Below are 26,047 nucleotides of genomic sequence, written 5' to 3'. Positions count from 1 at the left end.
TGAATCCTCGAGCTGACAAGGTAAAAATCTGTCATTCTGCCCTTGAACAAGGCAGTTAACCCCCCGTTCCTAGGCCATCATTGAAAATAAGAATGTGTTCTTAACTGACTTGCCTAGTTATATGAAGGTGTAAAATATATATATATATATATATTTGTATTATTATTATTTTTAAAATCGGCATCCAAAATTACCGATTTCCGATTGTTATGAAAACTTGAAATCGGCCCTAATTAAAAAATCGGCCATTCCGATGAAAATCGGTCGACCTCTAGTTTGTTGGTACATGTGAAAAGGTTAACTTCTTATGGCTTGGGGGCAGTATTTTGACATCTGGATGAGAAGCGTGCCCAAAGTAAACTGCCTGTTACTCAGGCCCAGAAGCTAGGATATGCATATAATTGGTAGATTGATAGAAAACACTATAAAGTTTCCAAAACTGTTAAAAATGATGTCTGTGAGTATAACAGAACTAATATGGCAGGCGAAAACCTGAGGAAAATCCATCCAGGAAGTGGGATTTTTTTTATGTGGGTATTTTCAATTGAATGCCTATAGAGTATCTAACGGGTTAGGACCCAGATTGCAGTTCCTATGGCTTCCACTAGATGTCAACAGTATATAGACATTGTTTAAGGCTTGTTTTCTGAAAAATGATGAAGAATAAGACCTTTCTGTCAGTGGACTGTAGAATCATGCAGTGCTGGTTTGCACGCCCTTCGTTTTTTTTTAACCTTTCTATTGAATACGCTATTGTCCGGTTGAAATAAAATCGATTATTTAGACAATTAACAACCTGAGGATTAATTATAAACATCGGTTGACATGTTTCGACGAACTTTACCGGTACTATTAGGATGTATTCGTCTGCATGTTTTGACCGGGACTCTTGTGACTGCAACCATATGAAGATCTTCAAAGATAAGCTATTCATTTTAGTGCTATTTCTGACTTTTGTAATTCCTTTACTTTGGTTGTAAAATGTAAAATGCACTGTCCTCAGATAATCACATGGTATACATTTGCCGTAAAGCCTTTTTGAAACCTGACAAAACGGTTGGATTAACAAGAAGTTAATCTTTAAGCCAATGTATAACACTTGTATTTTTTATGAATGTTTTATTATGACTATTTGTGTATTTTGAATTTGGCACTCTGCAATTTCACCGGATGTTGTCGAGGTAAGTCCCTAGCGGAACGCCTGCGCCAGAAAGGTTAAATAGGGAGCCAATTTGTTTTCAGCACTTATTTCCATGACTGATCAATAGTAGTTTTTTGATGCTCTCTCAACTCTCTGAAGCAGTGAGCAAGAGAGTTTGGAACATCGAATCAAAGTATCAACCTGCAATACATCATGAGAAACACCAGCATCGCAATACAGGTCCCTAGCAATTCCCAGCCCTACTGGGAAACCGAATGGGTGCACACACCTGATTCCACTTTTCACATGTCTTGATGATGAGTTGAGAAGTGGAATCAGGTGGGTTAGTGTGCTGTGTTATTGCCAGGGCTAAAACTAAAATGTGCATTGTACACCTCGTTGGGTCACCAGGACCAGGCTATGAGGCTAGGCTATAAGTAGCGGGCTGGTACATTGACAAGTCCATGTACATGAGCTAGGCTAGACTGTCTAGAGCCCATGGCAACATCCACTTGGCTCCGGGATGAAGTTTCCCCCCAGGTACAAATCAAGGATCAGCTTTCCATCCCCCAAGTCTAACCTTAACCATTAGTGGGGAAAATGCTAAACTGACCCAAGATCAGCATTTAGGGGGATGGAAAGCATCACCCTAATCCATCTTCCTGAGACTGAGTGGGTTACATTGTCTTGTCACCTGCGACAAGACGGTCAGGTTTGCACTCTAAAAACAGCTATGTTACACAAATAGCGTTTTAAAAAAGAAACCCACACACAGCCTAGAACATATTGTAATGGGAACTCAATTAGTACACATGCACACCCCCCACCTATCCCTTACTCTCTCACCAAAAATCAACCTGTGCTTTCTATCTACACTATATATGACGGCAAGTACGAGGTCATTTCTGCCACCCTGCTGTGACCAGTGCGTTGTTTGTGGTGGCCATATGTGTGTGTGTGATGTCCCATTCCAATGAGTGACGGAGGTCCGCACTGCAGGGAGCCGGCAGCTGCAGTGTGTGAGGAGGAGAACCTGATCTGGCCCTGTTGACAGAGGGCTGACACAGCTGTTCAGTGAGTTGACGGCAGAGATGGCACACTGCTTCTGAAGACCCTAACTAGCTTTAACAATATACAGTGGCAAGAAAAAGTGTGTGAAACCTTTGAATATATTGCTGCATAAATTGGTCATAAAATGTTATCTTCATCTAGGTCACAACAATAGACAAACACAGTCTGCTTAAACTAATAACATGCAAACAATTATACGTTTTCATGTCTTTATTGAACACACCGTGTAAACATTCACAGTGCAGGGTGGGGAAAGTATGTGAACCCTCAACCAAACGTTTTCTGTAGTTGCGGATCAGACCTGCACAATAGTCAGTAGGAATTTTGGACAATTCCTATTTACAAAACTGTTTCAGTTCAGTAAAATTCTTAGGAGGTCTGGTGTGAAACGCTCTCGAGGCCATGCCACACCGTCTCAATCGGATTGAGGTCAGAACTGACTGGGCCACTCCAGGAGGTGTATTTTCTTCTGTTGAAGCGATTCCGTTGTTTATTTACTTCCGTCTTTTGGGTCGTTGTCCTGTTGCGTCACCCAACTTCTGTTGAGCTTCAATGTGCACTTTTGCAAACTTCAGATGTGCAGCAATGATTTTTTTGGACAGCAGTGGCTTCTTCCGTCGTGTCCTCCCATGAACACCATTCTTGTTTAGTGTTTTACGTATTGTAGGCTCGTCAACAGATATGTTAGCATGTTCCAGAGATTTCTGTAAGTCTTTAGCTAACACTCTAGGATTCTTCTTAACCTCATTGAGCATTCTGCTCTGTGCTCTTGCAGTCATCTTTGCAGGACACCCACACCTAGGGAGAGTAGCAACCGTGCTGAAATTTCTCAATTTATAGCCAATATGTCTTACCCTGGACTGATGAACATCAAGGCTTTTAGATATACTTTTGTAACCCTTTCCAGCTTTATGCAAGTCAACAATTCTTAATCTTGGGTCTTCTGAGATCTCTTTTGTTCAAGGCATGGTTCACATCAGGCAATGTTTCTTGTGAATAGCAAACAAATTTTGTTAGGGTTTTTTGTAAGGCAGCACTAACCAACATCTCCAATCTCATCTCATTGATTGGACTCCAGGTTAGCTGACTCCAATTAGCTTTTGGAGAAGTCATTAGCCTAGGGGTTCACAATTTTTCCAACCTACACTGAATGGTTAAATGATGTATTCAAGAAAAATAAATGTTTTTACGTGTTATTAGTTTAAGCACACTATGTTTGTCTATTGTTGTGACAGATGAAGATCAGATCTAATTTTATGATCAATTTATGCAAAAATCCAGGTCATTCCAAAGGGTTCACATACTTTTTCTTGCCACTGTAGGTGTAGATTGCAGGGTTCACAATTATACATGAAGTTGGCATGCTCAAGTATGCTGAAGTCAGAAAAGGGAGATCTGTGTTTTAAGAATTTCATCAACATAAACGCCAATCATCACCTATAAAAACAGACCCAAGTATACCTCAACTCCCACTAACATCACCAGAACACACAGGGAAACTCTTTGAAACCTCCCTAAAGGAGCACAAACGCAACACTTGGGCTGGAAGAATACGCTACACACACACACACACACACACACACCCCTCCCTGCCTGATAACAATCAAATCAACACATTGAAGCCATGTTTTCACACTTTGGGATGGACAATCTCGCTCCATCAGTTCCAGATTGTCAGTTTCCTGTCCAAGCTTTCAACAGCTGGGATCTCGACTCACATACCCCGGGAGGGGCGCGAGAGAGATAGTTGAAAGAGAGGCACAGTGGATGGCTACTACTGGGGGCTTATTGGATTGTACAGTGTGTACAGACGTAGGGAATGTTCTGGACCGCAGAGAGATTGTTGAACTGTATGTCCTGTTTGGTGGTGCCTGTTGAGGTGACTCATATCATCAAGCAGACCTGAAGCACTGCTTGCTGTCCTTTCAGTTTCTCTGTGCTGCACTGTCCCTCACTGAGTAACAGGCTACACTGGTCCCAACTTCCTGTAGGGCTGGGCGATATCTCGTGTGGGGTGATACACTGAGGAACATTTGGAATAGGAATTTGGTTTACTTTCAGAATTGACTGGAGTTGAGATGGAACTGACCCCAACCCTGCTAATGATGGAAGCCTTCTGTATAGGCTCCTAATGAGATAAAATGGATTTGAATGGACGCTGTATCAACTAAACTTGTCCAATAGAATTAAACCTGTCGCACTTCATATATTCATATTATTATAATATGCATCTTCTGCGATAAAACCCTAGTCCTACTCCAGACTCTTGGTTCTAAAAAGACTTATGTTAAAATGTCTTATTCTTCAATGGTCTCCCACACGCACATAATTTTCCAATAAAATTTAAAAAAAGACTGAACATATACCATCCCCGAAACACGCTAATCCACCTGCAGAGGTTCTGAATTTAGTTCAGACAGACACGCTGCGGGTGGTTACGAGTCGAGAGGCATTGTCTACTGGCAGCTTCCCCCGGTCATTAACGTAGAGGATAAAATAGCCTATGAATATATTCAGGCTAGGGGTGGTTATTCACATTATAAACAGCTTCTCATACCAGTCACTGCCAGCCAACTGCTACCACCGCTTATAGCATCCTAGGGATCTGCATCGCTGGGCTGCAATGCGGTGTGCTGTGTGGCGGTATAAAAAGAAAAACGGGATAGGAAGGGAGGAGGGAGAGGTGAAGGAGAGAAAGTTCATGCTGTGGTCACAGGGCATTGGGTACATGAAGGGCTTGGAAAGAGAGAGAGAGGCTGTTCGCAGTGGATGTCAGACACTGCTGGCATGAGGCTTGTGACAATTGTCTAAAAGCATTTAGAAGGACAAGCCTGAGAAAGACTTAGGCCTAATCCGTTCACACACACACAAAAAAACTTTGATTTATAAACACATACAAGATGGCTGATCTGAGGTAGATAATTACCGTTAGCCGGTAATCGCAGGCTTGTGCCGTACATTTTTTTGAAAAGCAAATAAATAAAATTGGTGCTGGCCAGTTGTCCGGGAGAAGAATAAAAAATCCCATTACGAAATAATGCTTTTTAGCCTATTGATTGATTGAAATACATTTGACTGGTCATTCTTATCGGTCTATAGGTTAATTAATATAATTTTGTGGAATTAAATTGGCAGCATACAGATACAAAGATTTTAAGTGGAAAATATCTATTAATTTGGGATCTATCATCTCACAACTGTCCCAGAGTCTGTTTGGAATAGGGAATTTCTTTCTCGACAAGGTGACCAATAGAATAGGTCAACCTTTCTACTATGGGGGATAGTAGATTGACAGGCTAGTGATTTTGTTGCTGGTTACTTGTCTTCGCTGAGGAAATGTAAATGTGGACAGTTATTCTAACATCTTCAAAGTGCACGTTAGAATTCAGTAAGAAGGACCGCACATCGTTGCATCCTCGACTTGCATGTTCTGTTAATATAAATTATCATAATCTAAATGGGATTTCTGTCGTCATTCTGAGCAACGTGGGTGGACGCCATAATCAGGTCACGCACCCAATGCATATGGGTCCGGTACATTTCTGAAATGTCCGGTAAATTAAAATGTTGCCGGTCAAATGCCTGGCGCCACAGTTCCCTAAACGAAACCCTGCTCCAAACTGAGGCAGGCCATGTCTTGTGCGAGCTACTTCCCTCAGAAAAACACTGACTGATGAGTACCCAGTGAGTCAGGAGGCTTGCCACAGCCAGTGTAAAAATATATAGCCTAGAACAGCCCAAGGCCATTCACTTTGCCAGCCTGATCCTAGAGATGAAATCAAAATGATGAAATCTACATTCTGCCCCAAGTTAACCCTCTCACAACTAGCTTGCGGCATCAACAGCTACATTAACATCAAGCTACATGTATCTTGTTGTCGCTACATCCGTAGCCTACAAGTCAATTCTAGAAAACAACACAATCAGGACTTACAAGTTTTGGTAACTCGGTACGACAAAATAGGCTACATTGTTAACTCGTCTGTAACATGTCCAGAATGTGATCCGATCAGAATCATGTTGAAGCTTTCTGACAACAACAAAAAATCCCAGGCTACATGTATGAAAGAGGAAACAGAGCAGCTTGTTGCTTCCAGCCCTCACAATCTAGGCTTATAGATGGCTGCAATAGGGGTGTCTGACACATACAGTCTTTGCTGAGACATGTTTTACGATGCAGGATTTGCATAGCATTGAAGGTTACAACAATCCATCTGTCATCCGGCGTGACAAGAAAGATCAGCCGTCTCCATTTTCACATTATCTGCATTTTGACTAGAAGGAAGAGACATTCGTGGGAATGAAGAGTTTTGGGGGAGAGAACAGTTAGGTCTTAAATAGCTTGCAGACACCTGAAATGCACCACGGACTAAATGTGCTTGAAAAGACAAGGCTCTTACGTAACTCAAAACCACCCATCTCCTTAGATACCGTGGTAAAAGTAGGGTATCTACACATTCACATGGACAGTGTGAAACTGTTGCTCAATATATACACTGAGCCAAAATATAAAACGCAACATGCAACAATTTCATTGATTTGACTGAGTTACAGTTAATATGAGGAAATCAGTCAATTGAAATAATTAGGCCCTAATCTATGGATTTCCCATAACTGGGAATACAGATATGCATCTGTTGGTCAGATACCATAACAAAAAAAAGAAAATGGGCCTCACAATCTTGTCACGGTATTTTTGTGCATTCAAATTGCCATCGATAAAATACAATTGTGTTCATTGTCAGTAGCTTATGCCTGCCCATGCCATAACCCCCCCATGGGGCACTTTGTTCAATGTTATCAGCAAACTGCTCGCCCACGCAACGCCATACACTGCTGTACATCTGCTGTAGTGAAGCCGGTTGGACATAATGCCAAATTCTCTAAAACGATGTTGGAGGCGGCTTACGGTAAAGAAATGAACATTCAATTTTCTGGCAACAGCTGTGGTGGACATTCCTGCAGTCAACATGACAATTGCACGCTCCCTCAACTTGAGACATCTGTGGCATTGTGTTGTCTGTCAAAACTACATTTTTCAGACAGGCCTTTTATTGTCCTCAGCACAAGGTGCACCTTAGTAATAATCATGCTGTTTACTCAGCATTTTGATATATCACACCCATTAGGTGGATGGGTTATCTTGGCAAAGAAGAAATGCTCCCTAACAGGGATGTAAAAAATGTTGTGCATAACATGAGAAAAATTTGCTTCTGTGCGTATGGAACATTTCTGGGATTATTTATTTCAGCTCATGAAACATGGAACTAACACTACATGTTGCGTTTATATTTTTGTTTAGTGTAGTAACTTCAGTCAACTAAAATCTCCCTGTGTCACGAAAATGGTAATGAGCCTAAAAAGCATCTCCCTGAGAGAAAACGAGAGACGGAGAGAGCGTGTCTATAACCTGTACAGGTTTCAACAGGAAGTTGGGGTTAATTTGAATATTGCAGGGGCCCACTGTTTCGCTCTGCCCTTGCGGCCTAATTGGGCCCAAACAGATTTCATCACGGCGCAGACTGTTGACAGGGAACAGAGTTTACATACAGGAAGGTTTCTTCTGACTTGGGTTGTATTCATTAGGGCACGCAATGGAAAACATTTGAACATGTTTTGCAACAGGAAACGATATTGACCGTGTCTTATTGGACAAGCCCAGGAAATCCCTTCCCGTTTCAGTTGTTTCTTAAGTTTGGTGCCTAATGAACAACAACTATGCTAACTCTGCTCTGACACTGAGAAACTCTGAACCTTGTTCAGTGATTAATGTCCCGACCCGTGTGGTGCATTATAAGGATAAGCTGAAATTTGTCCTTTGGTTTCCTCTACAGCCAGACATGTACCCAGCCAAACACATTCACTAAAAATGCATCTGTCAGATGTCCAGATTGAGACCATTTAGTTGCATTTTGCTACCTTTGGACTGCGAGTAAAACATTTTATTGGTTACACTGAGCTGCACATACTATCTAGTCACCTCAATCATCCTATTGTTTGGGTGGATGAAACCATGATTTGTTAAATAGCAAACTGCATTAACGTTCCTGCAATAAAAGTGTCTGGCCTTCCGCTGTGCCTGCCCGTTTCGATGGGGCCGGCTGCTGAAATGAGCACCTCGTGATTGTATAACATTTCAAAATGCAATTGCGGGTATTAAAGATATTTAAAGAACGATCATTGGGCTCAAAGCACACTGTTTTATAATCAAGATATCTGATATGGCTTTGAAATACGGAGCGAGCAAAATTTCTCATTGGCCATCGTGAGTGCACCTATTTAACTAGGCAAGTCAAATTCTTATTTACAGTGACGGCCTACTCCGGCCAAACCCTAACGACGTTGGGCCAATTGTGTACCGCCCAATCCCAGCCGGTTGTGATATAGCCTGGAATCGAACCAGGGTCTGAAGTGTCGCCTCTAGCACTGAGATGCAGTGCTTAGACCGCTGCGACACTCGAGAGCCACTCACTAGGCCACATTGCAAAGTTATTTTTAGGACATTACATTTACTGTTAGATGAATACATAGGCCAAAATATAGTATTAGTGCACACAAAAGCAAAATCATCTAATGAAAAATGTAAATAACAAAAAAAGAATCATAACATTGACAGTAAAATAACAACGAAAGCCATATTGTCAACCCAAAATTCTGACAATCACTGCAGTAGGTCTCAAAAACCTGCTCAACTTAATATCTACCAAAATTACACTACGCAAGTGCACATTCAGCAATGTATGATGATAGCCTTTTTTCCCTACTTGGCTATGGCAAAACTCGCCTACACCCCTTCAAACAAACAGAGTTGAAGATCTTTGTGCTCGGTCATACAGCATAACCAACTCGTGAAGAGAGTGAAGCTCAGAGATAAGAATTTGAGACTGTGGCAGTTGGCGAATTCTGTTGGCGACCGTTTTGTATCCAACTCCCTCATCTGTGCGAGCGCAATGATCGGGTGTCTGTTTCACGGCTCCAATGACCTGCCTGTAGGGGAGCGCTCTGGCATTAGCGCTGTGTGCTAGCTAATTAAAGGGGGAAACCTAGTCAGTTGTACAACTGAAATGTGTCTTCCGCATAATATTGTTGTTCCTAACCCCTCTGAATCAGAGAGGTGCAGGGGGCTGCCTTAAATCGAAAACCACGTCTTCGGCGCCCAGGGAACAATGTGTTAACTTAACTGCCTTGCTCAGGTCAGCTTGGGGATTCGAACCAGCAACCTGTCGGTTACTGGCCCAACGCTCTAGCCACTAGACTACCTGCCGCCCCAGGAAGAGGGGAGAAAGAGAAGAGGAAGAAAGAGAGCTAAATATATCTACGGTGAAACAAAGCTGTCATAAGTGTGCATTACAATATGAAAGCCCGGCTAGAGCACTAGTTATTAGCGTCCCTCTTGCTCTCGCCAATACAATGTGTTATTATGGTGAGACAAAGCTTTTTCCCCACCGCCAAAGGAGATGAGAGGTAGTAGAATAAAAGGTGGTGGACGACATCATTCTATCCTAGTAACCCCTAATGTTCTAGTCTGTAAGACCTCTGCCACTGGGATCACTATGACACATCACCGCCAACGTGAATTGGGAAGGGAGAAACCATAAAAGATATTGAGGTTGAATAGCCTTAATAGGTCACTGACAACAAGCGGAAATCCATTTATACTGGAAAGCACCCATGTTTTTTTTTATTTCAATCATGTTGATACTTCAGCATAACTTGATCAGGTAAAACTACCTGCAGAACAAAATAATTTATTTTATACCCTTTTAACCCTTAATCTCAATTTGTACTGAGATTTGAAGGGTTAACCTCTGGCTAATGGGCCTAAATACCTCAGAGGGGCTGCTGGTGGTGGGTCTATCTGCGTCATGGTGAGCAATAGGAAGCTTGGCTGCCTCCGGGGATGCTGGAGAGGAGCAGAGAGGAGAGTGGGTGCAGGAACGGCAGGAGGTGTGAAAATTAGCACTCCCCACCGCTCATCTGCCAGCTTTGCACTGGGTCATTGCAGATAGGGAGCGAGAGAGAGAGGGAGAGACGAGAGGGCAGAAATAGGGGAAAGGGAGACTACCCACCCGCACATTTCCTAAAAAAACGGTTTGATACGGCTCTATACATTGAGGCCCATCAGTTCAGATAGCGCTTTAGCATAATGGACTCATAGCAACTGCTGCTATGCAGAGAACGCCATTGGAGAACTTCTGAGCCGCACTGACCATTTTCATGCCAAAGCAAAAATGACACCGCTTTAGCACACTGAAAGCCACAGGTTTGACTGACGAGTCAATTCCTTTCATGAGAGAACATTACCATCACTCCTCAGCTCAAAACGTAAAATCATTATCCATTAGATTTAAAGTAAACATGGTTTTTGTTCTCCCCTTATTTAGGGCAATATTGGTTCCTTTTCTTTTCTGTGTTTCTGCTTGGTTTGGCATGAATTGGACATGATTGATTTAGCCACGGAATGATCTCACTCTCGGGTCGGGCGAGAGGAAGGGGGCTAATCTTGCTCCCCTTACGCCTCGATCACACCGATACCGTTATAGCGGAAAATGGTACGCAGCGTCATCCGGATGTGTGTGCAACAAAAAGTTCAACATTCACCTTCTGCTACCATTTCTGTCAAGCCGTCTACGCATAGTTTGATGCACACGTTCGATAAATCCAACGTACGTGCCACACAGAACGCACTGCAACGCAATGCTGCAAGGCAAACGCAGCGTTCCATTGGAAACGAGTGTACTTCTGGTGTATCAAAATGCAATGACGCTGTCAGTGTGATCGATGAGTTCGTCAGTGCTAAGTGCTTCTGTGCGTGGGCCTCTGTGCGTGCGCCTGACTCAGCATGCTAAATGCAGAGACTTCACACAGCTTCAATACCCTCTTCGCTGTAGCAGGGAGAGAGAAAAAACACAACCAACTGCAAAAAGGGGGCGATGTCATCACCTGCCTAAACGCTCCAAAATACCACACACTGAGGTTAGTAGTCACAGTAATACAGAGAATGAAGTCCTAGGGCGCTGGTCAAATGCAGTGCACGACATAGGGAATAGGGTCCCATTTGTGACACAACCCTTATACCATCTAAAGGAAGTGAATACAGAGTGGAGTGAATTAATACCAAAGTTAATGTTCATGTATCATGTTCATACTACTTAGATCATCGTTCACACTCTAGATAGATCAGAGGTGACAGAAGTTCACAGTTCATGGGCATTGCCAATGCAATGTGTGTATTTGAATTGGCAATGTATACAACAGTGTCATACACAAGGCCTAGCCTAAACATTAGGTCGATAGTTACAGTACATATCGGGATCATATTTTTGACAATATATCATATTGCAGGGGTCTCCAACCTTTTCTAGTATGAGAGCAACTTTTTTTTAAACAGTAAAATGGTAAACATGTCATGAGCTACTCATTTTATTCTAGCTTTCAAATAAGTGTACAAGAGAACATAATAAACTATGGTTTATACCTGGTAAAATAACTAACCTGGTAAAATAATGGTTCATAATAATAATGGTTCATAAACAACTCCATAAAATCTGTGATATATTTAAAAAAAAAAAAGTGTTCAGTTTTGTTTTTCAATCTAAAAATGATTGCTCATATAGCGAGTGAGGAAAGTGCTGTCTAATGTGCCGATCTAGTGATGGTTCTGTACTGCTGCTGCTCATTTCAAAATGTGCAAATAACAAATAATATATACAAATGATATACTTACTCATGATATACTTCTGCCAGGTAAGCTTCATTTGCAGTTAACATTTCATTGATAAGGTTTAGGGGAATGTATTTCTGTCAAGCCAAAAGACTTATCAGATCAACTGGCTACACACAGAGTGATAAACAAATGCACGAATCACATAGACGGGCAATATTTCTGGAAAGTAAATGGCAGACATTGTGTAAGGTTTGACTTTTTAAGCCAATAGTGGCTAACAGGCGTGGGATAATGTCAAAGCTGTGCTGATTAGATAGTAGCTGGGAGCTTACGGTGTCTGATACTTGTGAGATTTGTTTATGACAGTTTGAGGTGGAACGCATATAAAATTGCATGCACTTTCAGAATTGTATGGCGAGCTACCTGTTGCTTGGCGATCAACCTGTTGGAGACCCGTCATATCGTATCGTTTTGACAATATCGCAGTATTATTTTTGCTCTAGTTGGCTGTACCTACACCAATTGTTTTAGGATTTTTACATTTTAGTCATTTAGCAGACTCTTATCCAGAGCGATTTCCATACATTTTTGTACTTTTTCATACTGGTCCCTCGGGGGATTCGAACCCACAACCCTGGTGTTGCAAGCGCCATGCTCTACCAACAGCCACACGGGAGGACGGTTCTCCATCTTTTAGCACTTATTTTCTATGACTGATCAAAACTAGTTGTTTTCTCATGGCTCTCTAGTCCCTCTGCAGCAGACATATGGTGAGCAATATGTTTGGAACGTCAAATCGCAATAAAATCCATGTATCGAATCGTGAGAACTGCAATACATATCGTATCGGCACCTAAGTATCTTGATAATATCGTACTGTGATAATATCGTGAGATCCATGGCAATTCCCAGCCCTAATAGTAAGGCAATGATGGATGCTGATAGTTACAGGGATGCAAACTGTTGAGGGTTCAAAAAGGTGACTTTTTGTTGCATATAATTTGCACATTTTCAGAGAATAACAAGTACATAATACATATTTCAACAATCTCAATACTCTGGCAACGTGTTCATGGTAGGCTGGCATTGCTTAATTGATTACGTGGGTTGAATTTAATCCATAGAAGTGTATTGTGCCATATCACAACGTGTTGCTGTACTCCTGAGCTGCATGATTTTCCATGTCTTTTTGTTTGGCAAGACAGCTCTGCATGGCTGCTTCTCACTGTAGTAGGTTGTAGTCTATATTTTGGTTATTTGGATCTCCATTCGCCTTTTGTTTACTGCGTTTGTTTACTGTTAATGTAACTAGCCTAAACAGATTTTGTCATGCCTTCATCCATGTGATATTTTGCTTTCTAGGCCTACTTGGTACCACTGTTTTGTTCTATTCGCATTCATTTGTTCGCATTCGCAGCTGTGTTGGTATTCTAAGCCAAACTGCTATTCAGTATTTTTGTTTGCGTGCATGAATAACTAGTCTACTACTTTCAGCATTTAGTTTGCATTATTTTAGTAAGACAGCTGTGTGTATGGCTGCATTTACATAGGCCATTTGTAATCTTGTAGCCTATATTCATTACCAAAACAGCCTTTCTATAGCGTGTAGGGCGTCAATTCTGCTGATACAGCGCAGTGGAGATTGGCCTGAAATCTGTAGCCTAAAGCAATTAATTGTATCAGAGAGATTTGAACTTTATGTTTATTGTGGTATAGTGTGATATAAGCAGAATTCAATATAATTCCAATGCAAGAACCCCCTAAAAATTGTGCCCCTTTAGCCACTTTATCCTGGCGCCGGGTCTGGAGAGAAGCAGATAAGTAGACAAATGGCTGGTTAGGGGATGCGGCTGGCTGCTCACACGCTCATTCAGATATGACATTGACATCACGCTCTGAAATCTGATATTCTATGTGTAGGACACATAGGGATGTTTTCTTTGGCCAGTCATTCATTTTGTAATGAGAAACATGCACCATTATTCATTGGCGGGTGGTAATGTTAGCTTGCCATCTTAGATGCTAATGTAGCTAACAGCTTTGTGTGAAATAATTTGCGCTATTGAAACATGCATACAACTATAATTTGCTTCCTATCAACTATAACCGCAACATTATTTCTAACACAGGTTGCTTAAATCGCGTTGCATTCCAAATTTCCCAGTCAGGAACAAAGTTTCTTGAGTGGAGTGCGTGATGACACAGCCGCCATGCAACATAAAACATTCATTCACCACCCCCACGTGCCAAGTTGATGAGAATAAGGTCTTAAGCAGCCTATAACAAAATCTTAAGGAACATCCCTTTTGCACAAGCACTTAAAATGTACACTAGGCAGCAACATCCAGTTGAGAAATAGCTGAAATCCACACTATGGCATCACTTCCTCCCACAATATTTCCACTTTGACGGTCAAACAAATGTAAAAAGAATTGTGATGAGGGCATTTAAACTATACGGATATCTTCAACACCACAGAAGTGGTTACTATAACTAACAAAAATCTAAACGCAACATGCAACGATTTTACTGAGTTACAGTTCATATAAGCAAATAAGTAATTTGAAATAAATTCATTAGGCCCTAATCCATGGATTTCACATGACTGGGCAGGGGCGCAGGCATGGGTGGGCATAGGCCCACCCACTGGGAGGTCAGATCCAGCCAATCAGAATGAGTTTTTCCACACAAAATGGCTTTTTGTGTGGAAAACTAACAGAATTACTAACAAAACTAATATAATTACTCATCAGTTTCATCAGTGGTCAGGGTGGCTGGTCTCACACGATCGAGGCCAGGAGAACGTATTGCCAAATTATCTCAAACTACGCTGGGAGGTGGCTTATGTATGAGAAATTAACATTAAATTCACACATTTAGAGAAATAAGCTTTTTGTGCATATGGAACATTTCTGGGATCTTTTATTTCAGCTCATGAAACATTGGACCAACACTTTACATGTTGCGTTTATATTTTGGTTCAGTATAAATATTGTCTGCGTTGTGCCCCGTCTAAATTAACCTTTCAATATTTTCTGGTGCCTACCAAATATAGGCTAATAGTACAAAACAATATGCTGAGACTCAAAGCAGTATTTAGCAACAAACAATAAGGAACTAGCAAAGTGACCAATTCACAATAAGAAACACTGCTCTACAAATATTGGAGCTTCCTCCCTAACCATGTGTAACAAGTGAAAACAAAACAAGGAGCCAAATGTCCCTTGTTTCAATAGAAGTTTAAGGGCTGTACTTCAAGTCGAGCCCAGGACACCAATCAATGTGAGTCAGGCCATTGTTATTCTCCATTACATAAGGGCTGCTCTCTACCTCTTATCTCCGTCCGTCCACAGTAATAATCGCTAGTTAGTTCATACCCTGTCAGATAGCATTAACCCCAGCTCTGCTTGTCAATGCGGAAGAGGTACGTGCACAGGGAAAGTGAACTTGAGGGGGTACAAGCAAACCTTTTAGGATGATGACACTGCACACTCCCTCACTCAGACACACAGAGTCAGGTGGCTTTATATAGGTCTACTGTTTGTTGAAGGAGGAGAGAGCAGAGCTACCCTTGCACGAAGCTGCGTGTTTATTTTCAAAAAGCCACAGCCCTTTCTCAGCAAGCATGGTGTGTGCCACAGTCCTTGTTTTTGTCCACAGACAGTGCAGACATAAGTTACGTTTGGTCATCATTTGATCCCTGGATCTACCTTGAATAAAGCAAACATTTGCAGTGACCTTATTTGTACCAGTTAAACCGTCAAACACGCTTCGAGGGAGAGAGGTGAGGACCAGCCGAGAAAATTGGTCAGCTGTTCATACGACACTCCACCTTGTGTAGAGTATAACATAGGGGGTTTCCCTGACCACGTGACCTGATCAGGAAGAACTCCAGGCCCTAATCTTGAGAACTGAAGAGAAACACTCCAGGCCCTAGTGATAAGACATCACTTCGGTTCAGAAAACTTCTGTCCCTCAGATACTGACACAGCAACATGCAACAGGTTGGTAAAGTTGGTCAAAACCACCATTCAATAATAACAAAACTAGCTAACAAACTAAAATCTTCCAGGCAATTGCAATATATGCAATGTAGGAAAATAGCTGAGACTATGCATTCTATAATTTTTTTTTAAACCCAGAACCTAAAATGATGGATGTGGGTTAGGGCTGACCCCATTTGATTGACTAGTCGATTGTTTGGTCGATAGGCTGTTGGTTATCAGAGATTTTAGTCGAGCAGTAGCAAAGTCTAAAGGACTGCTGCATTGTGGAAGCCATGGGGATGGCAGAGTCCATCAGTCTATGGCATGTGCTACTGAAATTACATATGGTTACATTATGTAAGAACAACAGTGCAACACAAATAAAAACTGATATTATTTTATAAGAAATGCGCTTTCTCCCGCGTTGGATAGTGGTCGCTGTCGTGGTTCTGAAATGCATCAGAATTTTGCCCCTTTTCCTACACCATTTAACCAGCCTATTGGTGTTGAGAACAATGCGGTGGAGGTAGCAGCGGAGTTACGAGACGAGAATACAGCCCTTGCCTTAATTACCTAAGAAAAGTGAGGAGAGAGGAAACCAACTTAGGTCTATAATCAATAGCCTAACTTAAAAAGGTGCCTGGATTTATAAATCATCCATATACATCTACAGAAATAACACAGATCCTGCGTGGCCTGCTGGAGGTCATTTTGCAGGGCTCTGGCAGTGCACCTCCTTGCACAGAGGCGGAGGTAGCGGTCCTGCTGCTGGGTTGTTGCCCTCCTACGGCCTCCTCCACATCTCCTGATGTACTGGCCTGTCTCATGGTAGCGCCTCCATGCTCTGGACACTACGCGTACAGACACAGCAAACCTTTTTGCCACAGCTCGCATTGATGTGCCATCCTGGATGAACTGCACTACCTGAGCCACTTGTGTGGGTTGTAGACTCCGTCTCATGCTACCACTAGAGTAAAAGCACCACCAGCATTCAAAAGTGACCAAAACATCAGCCAGGAAGCATAGGAACTGAGAAGTTGTCTGTGGTCACCACCTGCAGAATCACTCCTTTTTTGGGGGTGTCTTGCTAATTGCCTATAATTTCCACCTTTTGTCTATTCCATTTGCACAACAGCATGTGAAATGTATTGTCAATCAGTGTTGCTTCCTAAGTCGACAGTTTGATTTCACAGAAGTGTGATTGACTTGGAGTTACATTGTGTTGTTTAAGTGTTCCCTTAATTTTTTTTGAGCAGTATATATATATATATATATATTAATCGAACAAAAGGACCACTTGTGATGTTTATGGAACATATTGGAGTGCCAACAGAAGAAGCTCGTCAAAGGTAAGGCATGAATTATATCTTTATTTCTGTGTTTTGTGTCGCGCCAGGACGGTTGAAATATAATGGTGTGATTGTTAGCTGGGGTGCTATCCTCAGATAATAGCATTGTTTGCTTTCGCCGTTAAGCATTTTTGAAATATGACAAGTCGGCTGGATTCACAACAAGTGTAGCTTTAATTTGGTATATTGAATGTGTGATTTCATGAAAGTTTCATTTTTATAGTAATTTATTTGAATTTGGCGCTCTGCATTTTCACTGGATGTTGGCCAGGTGGGACGCTACCGTCCCACATATCCCAGAGAGGTTAACGAATGAATATGACTCTTTAGTATTTGCTGTAATAATAGCTTGACAAAAAAAACGTTACGGAATCTGGTACGCTTATAATTAGTGTTGTTCCAAACAGTCAGAAAAAGTATAATCTAACAGCATCTGTTTGGCACACACAATATGCAGGCAGCACTTTCTCCTTACATTTTTTCCCCTTCTATATCTCCAGTATTTTCCACAACTAATCCACAACTACATCTGACTTCCCCTTTACCTCCTGAGCAACCAGTAAACATTCCCCCATTTCGAGTTTGTCACGTGCTCTGCAACTATTTTACTGTCGCGTGTTACAGTGTTCAGAGTTTGTTATAACCAATTTATTGATGTGATTATATGCTATAGGTCAGGCCCCATTGGTCACGTGTATGTGATGCATGTGTCACTTAAAGAGAGCAAGGGTTGAGAGAGAGAGAATAGGAAATATTTTTTCCTAAACAAATTAGGGATTTCAGTAACAACTTTTCAGTCAGAAATGGCTGTAATTATGGGTAAGCTCTATTTCCTAAACGTGAGAGGGCTGTCTAGTGTAAGTCAGCTCTGCACCAGGCTGATAAGGCCTCTGTGTGCTTTTAGAGCCTTGTAAAACCACAGTGCACTACCCACAACACACATCTGCTATGAGATGATAGCAGGGTGGGAGTTTAGTTTGGTGTTCAGCTTTGAACCAAAGGTGGCTTTCACTGAAATAAGTAAGACTGCAAGGGAGCAGTGGGTGGCAGGCATATTCAATGCACCTACAAGATAGTCTTATACTAGACGGCTACCACTACTGCATTCCTTCTCGAGCTTTGCTCAGTACTGCTATGTATGACTGTACAGACAAGACCGACCAAGGAGCAAGAAGGGAAGAAACTTTCTGCTAAGCCTGCCCTTCTCTAGAATGTTGATCAAAGCCATGGAGACGATAGCAATGAGTTGAATTAAGATTATGACGACCACTCATTGTCAAGGCTCTCAGTCTCTGAGCAACGGATGCTACTCCATTAACTGAAGTGGATGGGAGGAAAGAGGACTAACAACATAACAATGAAGTGGAGAGAGCAGAGAAAGTGTCACACAGCTGGTCCTAGCTCGATCCCTATACTTTTAATGTTTGCAGATCTGTATGGTGTAAGCGATATGGGTTAGGGCCAAGGGGACTGGGACCAGCTGACAGACAGGTAGACACACACAAACACAGTAGCAAGTGACACAGGCCGAGAGCTAGCAAGAGAAAGAAGCACACACACACACCAAGGTTTCCGTTAGGAAAATGTGGTGCAGGACAACATGACCAGGAAGATTTTAATTTCATGAAATGTCTAGATGAAAGATAAATCTAGATGAAAATCTGCTAATATGACAAGGATTGTGTCTTTGGCTTCCGGACAACGAAAGAAAGTTGATATGAAAACCAACAGGAAATAGAGAAGTAAATGGAAATTAAATTTGCCAAAATTATATAATTACACCTGCATATAAAATCATTCAAAAGCATGATTTAACAAGAGGATTCGAGGATCATTAGCTTCTTTTAAAAGCTTGCTGTGGATTTTTCAAAACCTATGCCTATTTGGGAATCCCACAGTTTGAGCAGCGTGTGGGTCAATAGGCCTAACTGATTATTGAGTTGCGGCTGTCAGTGAAAAGCATCTAAAATATGTGTGAAGATAATGTGTCTTGAGTTTAATTTCAAATGTTGAGACAAGAAGGGCGAAGATATAGGCGACTCGCTCCAGAATCGATGAGCTGTCTTCTGCCAATTTTTCTGCATTCATTGTGTGAACTGTTCGACCTTCAATTTTTTATCAATTCCCCATTATATATGGCACCAGTAGTATCTGTACCATTAATCCCCATAATTTGGTTAAATACAGTGCATTCAGAAAGTATTCAGACCCCTTGACTCTGACATGCACTGTCAACTGTGGGGAAGTATATAGACAGGTGAGTGCCTTTCCAAATCATGTCAAATCAATTGAATTTACCACATGGACTCCAATTAAGTTGTAGAAACATCAAGGATGATCAATGGAAACAGGATGCACCTGAGCTCAATTTCGAGTTTCATAGCAACGGGTCTGAATACTTATGTAAAATAAGGTTTTTATTTTTGTCATTATGGGGTATTGTGTAGATTGCTGAGGAAAATATATCAACTTTAGAAAAAGGCTGTAACGTAACAAAATGTGGAAGTCAAGGGGTCTGAATACTTTCTGAAGGCATTGTACATTTCTGTTAATGCCTGTATAAATTAGTCATTTACCTTTCGCATAGTTCACAACCTGCTACACTTGTGAGAAACAAGTTTTGGTTTATTTCATAACCATCATTTACGAGATTTGTCAATTTTTTGTATTATCTTTTGTTTGGAGTAATCATGTGAGTATGTGTCTGGTTTCACTGTCCTGATAATGTTGAGGGAGTGCGTGCGCCTGAGCATGCATGGATGTACCTGGCTTGCTGCGTGGAAATGTAGGAAATAATATACACTGCTCAAAAAAATTAAGGGAACACTTAAACAACACAATGTAACTCCAAGTCAATCACACTTCTGTGAAATCAAACTGTCCACTTAGGAAGCAACACTGATTGACAATAAATTTCACATGTTGTTGTGCAAATGGAATAGACAAAAGGTGGAAATTATAGGCAATTAGTAAGACACCCCCAAAAAAGGAATGGTTCTGCAGGTGGTGACCACAGACCACTTCTCAGTTCCTATGCTTCCTGGCTGATGTTTTGGTCACTTTTGAATGCTGGCGGTGCTTTCACTCTAGTGGTAGCATGAGACGGAGTCTACAACCCACACAAGTGGCTCAGGTAGTGCAGTTCATCCAGGATGGCACATCAATGCGAGCTGTGGCAAACAGGTTTGCTGTGTCTGTCAGCGTAGTGTCCAGAGCATGGAGGCGCTACCAGGAGACAGGCCAGTACATCAGGAGATGTGGAGGAGGCCGTAGGAGGGCAACAACCCAGCAGCAGGACCGCTACCTCTGCCTTTGTGCAAGGAGGTGCACTGCCAGAGCCCTGCAAAATGACCTCCAGCAGGTGTATTATTTAGGGGTGCACAATATATCGGTAAGAAAATCGGAATCAGTCGATATTAGCTAAAAATGCCAACTTTGGCATCAGCTAGATGTCTAGTTTAACGCCGGTGTGCAAAACTGATGTCAAAGCTGACGTGCATACCTATATAACGTAGGCAGATGACGTACTGACGCCACGAAACATCCAACGCTACACAGAACAAAAGCAGAAAAATACTAATCGCACAATCCCCACAACTAAACAAGTTCAAGTCGAGCAGTCATTTGAAAAGAGTAAGAACATTTCAGCGAGACAACGCAAAGGTGAAATCCATTAAACACCAAGAATGGAATTCATTGCCCTTGACAATCAACTGTTCTGTCGTGGATGATGTTGGCTTCGCCGACTGGTCGAGTACCTCGAGCGCCGGTACACACTACCAAGCAAGAACTATTATTCAGATGTTGCCCTACCGGAGTTCCACAGTATTGTTGGAACGCACATCCATGAGCTACTTGCTATGGGCGTCACTGCCATTAGCTTCACGACTGACATTTGGACCAGCGATGTCAACCCCATGAGCACAATGGGTCGACGAGGATTTCGTACTGAGGAAAGCCGTATTACATGCTCAAGAATGTGCTGGTTCTCATACCGCTGCTGCCATTTCAATTGCATTTGAGAACATGTTTGAAACTTGAAAACACTCCTAGCTCCATTCGAACAACTGACTTGAGAAATAAGCTCGTCTGCAGCAGACGTGATACCCTCTGTCATGGCATTGAAACGCCTGCTCAACAAAACTGCCGACACAGACCGTGGGGTTAAAACTTACAAAAGTACTCTACAAGAGGCTGTGAACAAGTGATTCGGTGGCATTCTGTCAGAGCCTCGTTACTGTGTCGCCACCATGCTCGATGGTAGGTACAAGGACCGCTACTTCAATGCAGACAAGAAACATGGTTTACGTGAAATGTTACATACACAGCTGGACAAGATAGAAACGGACACAGTGGGAGTTGCGTACAGAGGAAGAGGCGCCAGGGACAGACAGTGATGAAACTTCACTGCTTGACCTGTATGATGAAATCCTAATTGAGACTGAACAAATGAACAACGAAGCAGCACAGCAAGTAAGTGAAAGAAATAGGTTTTACTGGTAATGGGGTCATACGTAAATGCCAACAAAATAATTTTTGGGTCAGTGTGTGTCAACTATTAAACTGTACTAGAACGCTTAGAAGGCAGCTAAAATGTTAAATATCGGTTATCGGTGGGGGGGATATTGGATACCGGTATCGGCCAAAAATGTAATATCGGTGCATCCCTAGTATCAATGTGTCCACATGGCAGAGGCTGGTTATCTCACATTAGCTGACATTGAGATTTTTATCATTTTAATCCAGATATTTATGATTAACCACATGACAATGATTTTGAGAAAGGTAAAACGTCATTATTGAAATGAAACTGTTCCACGAAAATGTTTATATGAAAATCATTATAAGTGGTACGCAGAACGGTAGGATATCCAGCAGCATACCCCCCTGCATACCACTGCTGGCTTGCTTCTGAAGCTGTTGGAGGGCCAGTAGGAGGTACTCTTTCCTCTGGTCTAAAAAATATTCCAATGCCCCAGGGCAGTGATTGGGGACACTGTCCTGTATAGGGTGCCGTCTTTCGGATGGGACGTTAAACGGGTGTCCTGACTCTCTGAGGTCATTAAAGATCCCATGGCACTTATCGTAAGAGTAGGGGTGTAACCCCGGTGTCCTGGATAAATTCCCAATCTGGCCCTCAAACCATCATGGTCACCTAATAATCCCCAGTTTACAATTGGCTCATTCATCCCCCTCCTCTCCCCTGTAACTATTCCCCAGGTCGTTGCTGCAAATGAGAACGTGTTCTCAGTCAACTTACCTGGTAAAATAACGGTAAAATAAAAATAAAATAAATAAAATAAATTGTAAGCTTCACCAAACTTTAAACTCACATGCCGCCTAGCCTATGAAGTCTTTATAGAATAATTGCATGGTCGGACTTAGCCTATAGGCTACTTTGAAGCAAGGTAAGACATGCCTCAAAATATGAAATAAAACATTCAGGTTTCAAACAATAAAGGATGTTTTCAAAATGTGTTGGGTGATGCACTGATAGCCTGTTGCTTGCACTTGAATGGGAGGGGCACTTCAATTACCAGTTGAAAAAAATAGTAGCTTGTTTTAATCGTTCACCAAAACTGTTAACCTGAGATTGCATTTAGAATTGTCGCGCAAAGAATGGGCTTATAAAAGCACTTTTTGTTTTTTACTCCAGCAGCAACCAACTGAGGAACTGCAGGAAAAATACCACTCAAAATAGGCTCTGCATGCTGTGCACGTGTGATAGTCATCATTTATCTTATTTATCAAACACAACTAACAAAAAAACACGGGCCAATTTAAAACATTGACTGATAATACTTTTTATTCATTGATGGGCATATCTTGCAATGGTATTTTTTTTCTCCCAGGCATTTTGGCAGGCAACAGTTTTATTTATCAGCTTTTCATTCTATTTTTTGGGGGGGAAACCAGGCAATTGTTTGTTATCCCTGACAGACACAAACAGCGAGGTCATTGGCCAAGACCCGCTCCCCCTATCTCCAACCTATTTTCAAGGTGGGAGAAGAGTGATGGCACCTTGCGTCAAGAGGTACGATAGCCCAGGAACAAGAAGCCCTGGAGCCCTGGTCCCCAGGTCGAGGGGATTCAACCAGCCCTGCCTGTCCCCGCTTTCCTATCACTTCTCTGGGCTCAGAGACACTTCCACACTGGGTCTGCAGGGAATGTGCCTAAGGAAATCAATCAACAGCTATTTGAAGTTAAAATCAAATGGTGCATCCTGCTAGCACACGGTTAGCTCGTATAGCTACTGATAAGGAGATTGTAGGAAGTCATCAAGTGACACTTTCTACCAATGCGCTGAGGAGCGCGGCACTGTTTAGTATTAAATTCAGTGTTGTTGAATGTTAGCTCTGTCCAAGGACTCCACACCTTCCCAGTGTGTTTATACTGGGGGACATTTTTAGCAACAGCCTAAGATGTAGGCTAGGCTAGGTTAGCTACGTGTTAGCTAGTAAATCAAATGCCAACTTCCCATACAAAACATAATTCCCTTCAGGGCTTTGTGAGCGAGCAACTGGGACCACTTACAGTGCCACAGTGACAAGTTGAGTACACACAGGAGACTCAGGGCTCTGTTTCTTGACTGTCAGGGGGCTTTTAGAAGAAGCTGACACTAACCAGCAGCACGTAGCTAGCCAACAGTGGCTGCCATGACAGTCCCAGCTATATATTAGATCAAAGAAATTTGATAGCAAAAGAAGTCGCAGTTCTGACTTATCATCTCTTGTAATGTCATTCTCTAGTCACTAGTGCTATGGCTAACCAGAAAACACAAAAGAATAGGCCTATATTCACAGTATGAATGTGCTTGAATGTGGAATGTCCTCACTCATTGCCAAACCAGTTCATTTTGTTATCTTAAACGCAGCACCAGGGTCAACACTTCAAATGAGCTATTGGCATCTATGCTTCCAGTCTTTCATGTAACAAGAACACATTTTACTGCCGTCAAGATGTATTACATATCAATGTTCTATTCGTTAAGAAAGGAGACTTTTCCCAATTTGGAATGAAACAAAAAAACTCTGGTCAGATGGACCTTGACTGCATTTTCTTTAAAGGAGTTCTAAAATTAGTCTGGAATGTATTACCGTGACGCTCTTTCGCTCTCTGCCACTCGTGTTCACGCCCCCCACACTCATACCAACATAAACACCACATCATATTGAAAAGGCCCCAATAAGGCCCTCTTAGAATCCCCTCTGGAACTCCAGTATCTAAAACATCTAGCCTAGGCATAGACTTCAGTACACAATGAATAAATGCACACAACATACATACAATTTATCGGAATACATACACACACTATAAAATGAGTGATGCGCCAATATTACATTTTTTGGCCGATACCAATATCTGATATTTTCCTTCCAAAAAACCCGATACCGATAATTAAAATTCTAGCGGCCATTTAAGCATTCTAGTACAGTTCAACAGTTAAACACACACACACACGGATGCAGCGGTCTAAGGCACGGCATCTCAGTGCAAGAGGCATCACTACAGTCCCTGGTTCGAATCCAAGCTGTACCACATCCGGCCGTGATTGGGAGTCCCATAGGAGGGCGCACAATTGGCCTAGTGTCGTCCGGGTTTGGCAGCGGTAGGCAATCATTGTAAATAAGAATTTGTTCTTAACTGACTTGCCTAGTTAAATAAAGGTTACACACACACACACTGACCTAAAAGTAATTTTGTTGGCATTTACGTATGTCCCCATTACCAGTAAAACAATCAAAACCTATTTCTTTCACTTACTTGCTGTGCTGTTTCGTAGTTCATTTGTTCAGTCGTTTCATTCTCAACCAGGATTTCATCATACATGTCAAGCAGTGAAGTTTCAGCTGTTTGTCTGTCCGTGGCCTAACTTCCTTGGTGCGCACTGTCACTGTCTCCGTTTCCATCATGTCCAGCTGTGTATGTAACATTTCACGTAAGCCCTGTTTCTTGTCTGCATCAAAGTAGCGGTCCTTGTACATAGCATCGAGCATGGTGGCGACACAGTAAAGAGAGAATGCCTGTTGAGCAGGCGTTTCAATGCCATGACAGAGGGTATCACGTCTGCTGCAAGCAAAGTTGATGAGCTTATTTCCCCGAGTCAGTTGTTTGAATGGAGCTAGCTAGTGTGTTCATGTTTCCAAGTTTCAAACATGTTCGCAAATGCCATTGAAATGGCAGCAGCGGTATGACAACCAGCAGATTCATGAGAATGAAATACGACTTCTCTCAGTACGAAATCCTCGACGACCCACTGTGCTGTCAGACTCATCATGCTCATGGGGCTGATATCGCTGGTCCAAATGTCAGTCGTGAAGCTAATAGCAGTGATGCTATTACTGTGCAACTACGGTAGGGCAACATCTGAAAAATAGAGCACTTGGTAGTGTGTACCGGTGCTCGACCAGTCGGCGAAAGCCAACATCACCCACGACAGAGAACGGTTGATTGTCAAGGGCAATGAATTCCATTATCTTGGCGTTTAATGGATTTCACCTTTGAGTTGTCTCGCTGAAATTTTCTTACACTTTCAAATGACTCCTGGACTTGTTGACTGCTCGATCCACACAGCAGACATTGTGGGCTAGGTTAGGAATGCTGGAATGTTAGGAATTTATGTGGCGTCATTACGTCATGTACCTACGTTATAAAGATATGCACGTCACCTTTGACATCGGTTTTGCACACCGGCGTTAAACTAGACATCGGGCCGATGTTGATTTGGGCATTTTTAGCTAATATCGGCCGATTACGATATCTTCACCGATATATCGTGCATCCCTACTATAAATGCATCTGAATACATGTAGTCTACACATTACAGTGGATG

At 42.1% G+C, this 26,047-nt stretch overlaps 1 protein-coding gene across 5 annotated transcripts in view; it reads right to left on the bottom strand.

Annotated features, from left to right (window-relative positions):
* Positions 1-26,047, bottom strand: part of tmem131l (transmembrane 131 like) — a 93,728-nt gene that overhangs the window by 47,510 nt on the left and 20,171 nt on the right. The gene's annotated exons all lie outside the window — the stretch shown is intronic.

This window comes from Salvelinus fontinalis, chromosome 5 (genome assembly GCF_029448725.1).
Source record: "Salvelinus fontinalis isolate EN_2023a chromosome 5, ASM2944872v1, whole genome shotgun sequence".
Classification (NCBI taxonomy): Eukaryota; Metazoa; Chordata; class Actinopteri; order Salmoniformes; family Salmonidae; genus Salvelinus; species Salvelinus fontinalis.
This window is presented reverse-complemented; position numbering and strand designations above follow the sequence as displayed.